Below are 10728 nucleotides of genomic sequence, written 5' to 3'. Positions count from 1 at the left end.
AAAGAGAAAAACAAACATATACATGTTACAGAGGTCACAAGTCACAGAATGTACTGTTTGGAAATTTGCATTCACTTTTTCTATATATATAAAGATTAAACTCTGATTCTTTAGGGAACTGTTTTTCAAATTACCCTATTAAAATAAAGCACCTCTGTATCTGTAGCTACTTTGGTGGAAAAAAAAAAAGCTTTTGCCTCTTGGTGGATGTTAGAAGGAGATCAAGATGTACCTACAATGTAAATTTGTTAAAAAGAAGGTAGGGTAAGTTGATATACTAAACTACTAAGTACTCTCCCTACCGTGAAACCTTTGAACCTATATTTTCTCCTGGACACAAACTTCCTTAGAACTTTCTTATCTTTGAAGGCTCAAGGACAGGTGTAAAATGAGCTTATCCTTTTTACTTGAATTGAATATCTTGGGCACTTAAAACTATAATCTCTATAGTCTAAACCCTTCCCACCAAAACAAGCAGTAAACCAACAAACTGCCCATCCAGGGAGATTACTAATCTGGTGGCTGATAGGTTATGTGATTTTGTTGCCTTTAATTTTCTTCCCAGATTTCCTTCTGTAGCATCCCTCTTTATTCTGTAAAGCCTTTTGAATTTCTGCTTCTCTCTGAAGTATGATCAATTAATGAAATATTATGTAAGTTGGTAACAATTTGATCCTCTCTACTCATATTAGCATTAAGCAACAAGATTCCTGAAGATGGAAAGACTTCCTTTGTCCTCCCTTTAAGATATATATATGACATCAAAACTACTTGTGTCTTCCACTTCTCCACCCCCTGATCACCAGGAATATGGGGAAAATGTAGACAAAGGACACTCATTTCTAAGAGATTGCTAGTTCCTGATCTGAGCCTTTGCAGACTTCAAAAGAGAAAATACTATAATTGAGAATATTCTTTTAAAGAAGAATGTGTCGGGATCCCTGGGTGGTGCAGTGGTTCGGCGCCTGCCTTTGGCCCAGGGCGTGATCCTGGAGACCTGGGATCGAATCCCACGCCTGGTTCCCGGTGCATGGAGCCTGCTTCTCCCTCTGTCTGTGTCTCTGACTCTCTCTCTCTCTCTCTCTCTCTCTCTCTGTGTGTGTGTGTGTGTAACTATCATAAATAAAGAAAAAAATATTTTAAAAAATAAAGAAGAATGTCTCTTTTCTAGGCTTACCAATAATGGAGATTAAATAATAGAGAGCAAAGGTAATTCTAAGAAGAATGGTGGAATGATAGGAAACAGAAAAAAGAAAGGCAAAGAAATAGTTGCCTTTGTTCTATGGATTTGCTTAAATAATTTACAGCTCTGCCCCCAGACTCCTCTCTGATGCTATCAGAGCTAGCAACAGAGCTAGCCTAGGTAGCTATAGGCAGATCAATAATGAAACTCTATTGAAAAACCTCAGAAAGTAATGGGCAAAACCAAACCAAAATTACCCAAACATTTAATCAAGTGAATTTCTCTCAATTTTTGTTCTGAGTAACTATGTCATTACTTAAACAGTGTATTTCTTTGTATCGTTAGTGTATGTTTGATTGCATCTCTCCATTGACTTTAATCTTCAAATATGGTGTTTCTTTAATTTAAAAGGGTTTCAATATTCCCATCCCTTTATTATCAACAGACTTGTTGCTGGGAGAGATGAAATGTTGCCCTAGAAACACTCAAAACATCAATTTCCCTGGAGCAATATCTCACGAATCTCAGCACTCAAATCACAATGTATTTAGTTAGAGCTTGCTCAGTGAGTACTTGAGGGTTGACTAAATGACTATTAAACTTCCCAGAGCAATCAAAGTAAAAGCTCCAAAGCAGCAGATCACCCATGTTGGAAGACAGCTCCTTCCATTCAGAGATCAGTTTTGTCAAGACCACCTAGAAGACACACAATTACCATTTACTGAGGGTAACTGCAGAATAGTAATCCCATATGTACCATGGATATAACCTATATATAATTTCCTGATATTTCCTAAATGTGGCATTTGGTGAAAACATAGGTAAGTATCCAGGTGTACATATGCATGTGCTTGTGTCTGTGTGTTCTCCTTGTGTAGAATCTCTTTGATTTGCTTACCCTCTCACTTGATGACTACCTACCTTTCTTCTCTTGATTACCAACTCTCTTGGTAGAAGTTTGGCAATTTAGTTTGTGTATCTTGAGGAATGCAGAGAGGACAGATCTAAGGACTTGAGACATATTTCCGAAGTGTTTGATTTCATCAGGACCAGCATAAGATTAGGTGTTTGTAATACAGATTGACTCATGGATTAGATCATCTTCTGACAGAAAGAAAGTGGTAAGAAAGTTATAGCTTCAAGATATGCCTGCAAACTAACACATCTGCTCATAAATCATAGTTTCTGGGAGAAGGAAGACCAAAACAAAAGTAAAACAAAAGACATAACACTGTCAACAGCAACAGAAAATAAAAATTTGATTCATAAACCAAGAGTCAGAGATTTTGCAGGATACCAGTAAAATTCCCCTGAGTTACCAAGGGAAATGCTATTTCACCAGTTTTGAAATGACTTTCCACTAGACCATTGACAAGTACTTCCAATGCCGGCTTCCAGTCTAGCTTAGTGGAACATATTACTCTTCTGTGAAGGTTTGAGGGACTGTGTACGGCACTGCTGTTAATATTCACATTTCATGCGTGAAACTGGGGTATGAAGGGGTAATCTGTTTCTCTGGACTTGCACAGCTTTCTGAAGCAAGAATATCCAGAGGAATTACAGAAGTATGACTATATTGAAGCCTATTTTAAAAATTGTATACTATTTTGAAACATAAGTTAATTGAAAATTTGGGCTGTTCTCAATTATAATTTAACTTGAATGTCTGAAAATAATTCATAAGTAGCCTTTACTTTCTATCATTGAGGTTTCCATGTAAGATATGTTTTATTTATAACATGCTATACCTTATTTTTTTACATGGTTACTAACCGTGCACCTTTTGAAATAGTTATGATTTTAAAAATGATAATTCTGAAAGGTCTATTTCTATGCCTTCTATGCCTAGGAAAATATTTGAATACTCTTGCTGTATCATTTAATTTTGTATTGACTCCAGCTGCTGGTTGCAATCTATTTTCTTCCAGCCAGTGGTCATGAAGATGCCTGTCTAAGGTGTCTCAAATCCATATTTTATTTAAGATGTATGCTTTCAAAGGTGATCATCCACTTTAAAAATAAGAAACACCAAAAATAAATAAAGATACTAAGTCCTTTATTCCATTGAATATTCAAGCTAGAGGGAGTGTGTGAGGTCCTGCAGTCAGGGCTCCTCATCTTCTCTTTTTTAAAGATAAGGTTGCTAAGCCTAGTGAGATGGTGCAGCTTGCCAAGGCCACACAGCTAGTAAAGGAGGAGCCAGCACTGGAGCCCATATCTCTTGGCTTGCAGTTGAGACCTTCCCCACTGTATTTCAAGGAGACCATATTTAGCAAAGATTAAAATGCTGAAATTTTGTCTCCACATCTGTATTTTTCAGTAAATCAATCTTGGACATGAATCATACTCACCATTTCCAGTGTTTATCTAAAAAGTCCTAGAGCTCTGAAAATTTTGGGGTTTACCTTTCATTAGCTATAGTGAAAATAGTGGGACTGGAAAGATCCAGTCCCACCTCCTGTCCTGAATATACTGTTCCTCTCTGATATATTAGGTTTGCAGCTGCTTTTTGAGCCTCTCTCTCGAACACCATCCTCTTTACCTTATTGAAAAGTTATTGGGAATTTGGGAATCAACTGAAATATTTCAGTTTACAACAATGTAATTTAATGTTCACCATTCAAAATCAGAAACATAATGATACTCACTTATAGTCTGCCTTCCCTCTGGCTATTATTAATAATTTAAATAATGTTAAGATAGTGTTTCAAAGGAACATTTCAATTTTCACCATATGTGCTTAGGGGGATCCCTGGGTGGCTCAGCGATTGAGCATCTACCTTCAGCCCAGGGTGTGATCCTGGAGACCTGGGATCGAGTCCTGCGTCGGGCTTCCTGTGTGGAGCCTGCTTCTGCCTCTGCCTGTGTCTCTGCCTCTGTCTTCCTCTCTGTCTCTCATGAATAAATCAATTTAAAAAAAGAAAGAAAGAAATGCCTGATTCGAGGGATTTTGCTTTTTCAACCAGTAGGAAGTGCATTAACTGAAGTATTTGTATCTGCTTTACTTCCCTTGAGGACCAGAATAATAGTAATCACATTTTTCCTGAGTGCTTACAAACTGCCAGTTCTGGGAATAAACACTTTATGTGCATCATCTTATTGAATTCTTATGGCTACCTTGTGAGATGGTTATTATGGACTCCATTTTACAGATGAAGTAACTGAGGCTAAGGAATTAAGATCACAAAGTTGATAAATGGCAGAACTGTGGAAAAATCCAAGCAGTCTCAATTCAGGTCCCAGCTCTGTTGCAGAATATATAACCCTCTGGGGAGGGGACAGCTTCCTAGTCCCAACATTATTTGGTTGCCTCTGTGATCATGGCAGACCTCCGGGAGGGGGTAATGATCAGGTTGAGACTGAAGAAACATCATGGAATAGTGGTTGAAACCCTGGGCTCTAGACAAACAGTGTGCAGAGGCTGGCATCCCTGCTTTGCTGCCTACCAGGCTTTAGTTACCCTGTGTCTATAGTGAGGAAAATATTACTACACATATCTGTAGGTCTGCTGTGAGCACGGGACAAGGTAATCCATGGAAACTATTTTACACAATGCTGGGCATGTAACACACACTCAGGAAAACTTAGCTATACTTACACTTGACTGATAACAAAACAAATGAATTCCTCACCCATTGTCCATATCTCCAAACCATAAAAATACCCCATGAAAAAGGAAGATCTGAAGAGGGTCTGGGGCCTCTGGGTGAGAGCTTTCATTCTTCTTTGAATAGCTCAGATGTCATGAAGGCTTTCTCACATGAAAGTGAAGCAGCCAGGCAGCAGTTACGATATGAAAACAAGTGAAAACAGGACAAAGCATCAACCGGACATGGCCCTAACCTTGGAAAAGTCGAAGAAGAGACTATGTAGCCAGGGATACTGTGAACAGAGGTGCACACGGGTATTACAAAGTGCACTGCTGTTGGGAGTGAGGCATGGGGTCTTGGGTAGAGACTAAGGAAGTACTATATGATAGCATCCTGGAGGTGATAAAGCCCTTGTTATGTGAAACACATGAGGCAGACCTGTTGTTGAGTCAAAGAAGCTGTTCTCTGCACCTAGGATATTTAATATGGCAGTTTCTGGGATAGGAGTTGCAAAATAAACGCACAGATCTTTCCTAGCACCAATGAAGGTTTTTGGCTAAAGCATAGAATGGGATGGGAGTGGTTGGGCAGGGTAAAAACCTAGTGTGAAGAGTCCTAAAGAATGTGGTTTAAGTATGGTTTAGATTCAAGGTAATTAGCAAACTATCAGAGGTTCAAAGAAGAGTTTATGGTCTGTGTTTCTCTTTCTCCCTCTTTCCCTCTGTCTCCCCCTCCCTCTACCCCACCACACTTCCTGGATTCTCTATCTGGAATACCTCTCTATCCCTCCCCTCCCCATTCCCCTCCTGTTTGCTTAAACTAACTCCTGCAGTATTCAGGTCTCAGTTTTAGGTCTTTCTGAAAAAGCCATCCCTGACCATAGACTGGGTTAGGTCTTTTCCTGTGTGTACTACTAATGTCCTCCTCTTACCCCTGTGAAGTTTGTTTTCTTCATGTAGTGCTTTGTAACAAATCACCACAAATGTAGTAGCTTAAAACAACAAAATTTATTTTCTCACAGTTTCTGTGCCTTAGGTATCCTGGACACTCTGCTCAGTAACTAAGGCTAACATCAGGATGTTGGCCAGCTGTGTCTTCATCTGGAGACTTGACCAGGGAAAATTAGGCTTCCAGGCTTCCTTAGCTTGTTGGAAGAATTTGTTTCCTTGCAGCTGTAGAACTGAGGTTCCTATTTCTTTAATAGCTGTAGGCTGGGACCTACTCTCAACTCAAGTCCTTACCATGTGGCCCTCTACAACACGGTAGTGTGGCACTTCAGGGCCAGCAGGGAATCTGCTACAATAGGAGCTTATGTAACATTAAATAATCATGGAAGTGACTTTCCCATCATATTCACAAATTCTGCCCATACTTAAGCGGGAGGGGATCATACTGTGTGTATATACCAAGGGTAGGGGATCTAGGGAGTCATCTCAAAATTCTGCCATTTTTGCTTTATGACTGAGACATCAGTCATCTCAAAATATCCTTTATCATATTGCATTATAATTGCCAAATTGCTGAGATCCGTGAAGTACTATCTCTTGGTGGACCTGGCTTGTGCTTTGCATAGTGCTTGGCAGATATCGGACTCTCACTAGATACTTGCTCAGTGACTTAATAAATGTTGACAGTTGAGTTTGGATGGTAGAAACCATGAAGGTCAAAAGAGAAAAAAAAACTTAATAACCAATACGTTCAGTAGAGTCTTAGGTGAAAAAATGTTTCTGAATGGCAATGAAGGACAGAGAAATTTTGAACTAAATCTGGAATCCTCAGAATCTATTAATGAGGTGTTATGGAGCAAGAATTTTCTGTTCCCTAGTAGGTTATTCTAGGTGGCTTAAAATCAACTTGACATGAGACAGATTAATAAAAGGAAATAAAATTTAATTTCCTACATATGGAAAATCCACACATTCGGAAATACCAAAGATAGTCAGGCAAGGGAGGTATATATATGTCATTCTGAACTAAGAAAAAAGAGATAGGGATCTGGTACTTCAAAGGGAAGGAATGCAATTCTCAGGAAGACGTAAGTGGATTGATGTTTGGTAAACTGTTGTTTACCACTCAGAAACAATGGGACAGAAAGGACTTTGATCAAACAGGCCCTGCTATATTCTTTCCTCTCTACCGTATCTAGTTTGTAGTGTACTGTAGTTAGCTCTGATGATAGCTCTCTTCCTGTAGCAGGGTGTCTATCTAAAGTATTTTTAGTCAGTTGTGGGGGAGATGAACTTTTCCTGAATCTTCTACGTTTTGATTGCATTTGAACTCAAAGAAGCTATCCATCCTGGGGTGGTCTGCCTTTTGGCCCCTAAGAGGATGGTAGCAGCATTGTGGTGATGGGTAAACTTGACACTGTATTTTTGGAGGTGGTGATTGAGTGATACTAGTCAACATGGTTTGGTTGATTATGATGCATGGGGTGTTGAATAAGTAAGAATGAACAGTTCCCACTAATTTGCTGACGTGTGGGAGGCCGTCCATGATAATCATTGCTTAAAAAAATATTTCAGCTTCTCCTCTGATCGAGACACAAGGATAAATACTATTGAAGAGTATCAGGGCTGAACCAAGAAAATATAGGAAATTTAAAGCAGGGAATTCGTTTACTCAGTGATGGGAATGCTGAGAAGACAAAGAAGGGACCGTGAGACTAACCAGAGATCAGTAGCCCCAGGAAGCCTCTACCATGTAGGGTTCTAGGTCATTCTAGGGAGGAGGTGATCACATAGGAGTTTGAAGGCCAGGGTTATGGAATTCACATGATAAAGGAAAACAAAACACAAAAAAGAGTCAATACTTATAATGTGCCTACCAAGTAAGAAAAAGACAACTAACCAAATAGAAAAGTAAGCAAAGGTATTAGCAATTCACACAGTAAAATAAGATAATATAGTTCAGTTTTCATAAAGCAAGACATTAAACAACAGTCCTCCATGGATGATTTTTGAAATGGAGGGAAATGTGAAAGGTTTCATAAATGGCTGGCTTCTTACATTGGTTACTGGAAGGGAGGAGTGTGGAGCGTGGGACGCAGGACTAGGGAGCGGGAAAATAAAAGAAAAAGGAGTACACAAGAAAAGTTTAAAGAACACATTCAGCATATACATGGTCCCATTCACGAAAAATAATTGACATATATGTCTATGTATAGGTCTGTGTATATACAACTTCCACCGCTCCCACCCAAGTCCAAACATCAGCTCTTCTCCTGGATTCCCTTTAGAATCTTCTTTCTCATTTCCCTCTTCCATGCTTGCCTTCATGCAGCACTCTGCACACAGTCAGAGTGATTATTTGAAAAGCTAAATCAGATCCTTCTCTCATGAGTACTGCATGATAGTACTCTCTGAGTACATGATAGTACATGGTAGTTCATGATAGTACTTTCCATCTCACTCAGAGTAGAATGTGGCCCCTGTAGCTTCTCTAACCTCAGGTCATTCTCTCCCTTCCCTCAGGACACTCCAGCTACACTTGTCTTCACTATTCCTCGGATGTGCTGAATGCCATGTCACCTCACAACTTTCGTGCTTTTGCAATCCCCTTTGCCATCTCCATCTTCCTGCCTTGTCCTCCATACTTCTGCTTAAATGTCACTTCTTTAAAAAGGATTTTCCTGACAACGCTACCCAAAATAACATCTCTGATACTAATAACCTTCTTTACTTTTCTTTTAGCATCTATTACTACCTGGCATATGACTAGAATATAAACATCTTGAGGACATAGGCTTTGTGTCCCATGGCACACAGTAGGCACTCAAAAACCATTTGCTGAATGAATGAATAAATGGGGATATTTGGGCAAGGATAGTCACCAAAATATTAACAATTATAGGTTTCAGGTGCTTTTTGTTTCTTCTTTATAATCTTCCCTATTGCTTGAGTAGCAAAATTCTTAAACATTATTTTTCAAAAAAAAAAAAAAAAACACGTTATTTTTCCTCAGCGACAGATCAGAGGATTTGGCTTGTTAATAGGAGTCTCTGATGGTTTAGATGAAGAACTATTAAGGAAAAATGAGCTTATTACATTTCCTCTTAGAAACCCAAGATTATTAATAATCTCTGCAGCTTTCATTTTCCTGCAGGACCTCAAGATGTTATGTAGCTATGGCTTTATTTTCTAGACATGGGTAGGAAGTCATATATTCAGGGTCCTAGTTCCTATGCTAGTATATGAGCCTTGCATCTTCCTGCTTATTGTAGTGGAGATAAATGTATCTTGTCTGTGTCAAAAACCAAATCACTAGTGTTTGCTGTAGTACTTAAGATAAAGGACATTGATGTTTCTTACATGTGTTTCTTTACTTTGGTTATTAATTGGTTAATATAATTGGCTGCTTCCAAATTTGGAGCATAAATATTTACAATTGTTAGATCTTCTTGTTGTATAGACCCTGTAAGTATGATATAGTGCTCCTTTTCATCTCTTCGTACAGTCTTTGGTTTAAAATCTAATTTATTGGGAGCCCCGGCGGTGCAGTGGTTTAGCGCTGCCTGCAGCCTGGGGTGTGATCCTGGAGACCTGGGATGGAGTCCCACGTCAGGCTTCCTGCGTGGCGCCTGCTTCTCCCTCTGTCTGTGTCTCTGCCTCTCTCTCTCTCTCTCTCTCTGAGTAAATAAATAGATAAATCTTAAAAATAAATAAATAAAATCTAATTTATCTGATATGATGATTGATACCCCAGCTTTCTTTTGAGATCCATTTGCATGATACATGTTTCTTCACCCCCTCATTTTCAGTCTACAGATAGATTTAGGTGTAAAATGAGTCTCTCTTAAAGAGCTTATGGATGGTCTTGCTTTTTTTTTTAATCTAATCTGGATACCCTGTATCTTTTAACTGGAGCATGTAGCCCATTCATGTTTAGAGTAACTATTGAAAGATATGAATTTAGTGCCATTGTATTACCTGTACAATCCCTGTTTCTGCGGATTATCTCCATTTCTTTGTGGTCTGTGTTACTCTTGGTATCTCTTTGCTTACAGAATCCCCCTTAATATTACTTTCAGGGCTGGCTTTGTGGTCACATATTCTTTCAGTTTCTATCTGTCTTGGAAGCTCTTCACCTCTCTATCCATTCTGAATGACAACCTTGCTGGATTCAGTATTCTTGGCTGCATGTTTTTCTCATTTAGTATACTGAATATATCATGCCAGCCCGTTCTGGCCTGCCAGGTCTCTGTGGAGAAGTCTGTTGTCAGTCTGATATTTCTCCCTCTGTATGTTGGGAATCTCTTTCTGGACCTGCTTTCAGGATTTTCCCTTTATCTCTGAAATTTTCAAGCTTCATTATTCTATGTCAGGGTATTGATCTATTTTTATTGATTTTAGGAGGGGTCCTCCCTACCTTTTGGATGTGAATGCCTGTTTCCTTCCCCAGATTAGGAAAGTTCTCAGTTATGTTTGTCTCAAATATATCCCCTGCCTCCCCCTCATTCCCGCGCTCTGTGCCTTCAGGAATTCCAGTAATTCAGATTTTTGTTTTTTTAAATAGTATTATTTATGCCCATGAGGAACCTCTTTTCATGGGCTATTAGTTGTTTTTCTCTCTTTTCCTCAGCTTCCTTTCTTCCATCAACTTGTCTTCTATGTCGCTTTTTCTCTCTTCTGCCTTATTTACTCTAGCTGTTAGAGCATCCAGTTTAGACTGCATCTCAGAGTATTTTAAATTTTGGCCTGATTAGATCTCATTTCTGCAGTAAGAGAATCTTTAGAGTCTTTTATGCTTTTTTGAAGTCCAGCTAGTCACTTTATAATTGTTATCCTGAATTCCATCTGACATTTTCTTAAATTCATATCCATTAGATCTGTGGCAGAGAATATTCTCTCCTGTTATTTCTTTTGTTGTGATTTCCTCCTTCTAGTCATTTTTCCAGTGAAGAATGGCTGTATGAGTCAACAGAACTAAAATTTTCAACAACGACCCAAGCAAAATACA

The 10728-nt window shown here is 38.9% G+C and overlaps 1 protein-coding gene across 1 annotated transcript in view; it reads left to right on the top strand.

The window, feature by feature from the left end:
- The first annotated feature begins 1864 nt into the window (after positions 1 to 1864).
- Positions 1865 to 10728, top strand: part of LOC140598517 (adenylate cyclase type 1-like) — a 36008-nt gene continuing 27144 nt past the window's right edge. The window contains exon 1 of the mRNA XM_072755340.1: positions 1865 to 2004. The gene's annotated coding sequence lies outside the window, so the exon portion shown is untranslated. The remainder of the gene's footprint in view (positions 2005 to 10728) is intronic.

Source organism: Vulpes vulpes, chromosome 4 (genome assembly GCF_048418805.1).
Source record: "Vulpes vulpes isolate BD-2025 chromosome 4, VulVul3, whole genome shotgun sequence".
Taxonomy (NCBI): Eukaryota; Metazoa; Chordata; class Mammalia; order Carnivora; family Canidae; genus Vulpes; species Vulpes vulpes.
This window is presented reverse-complemented; position numbering and strand designations above follow the sequence as displayed.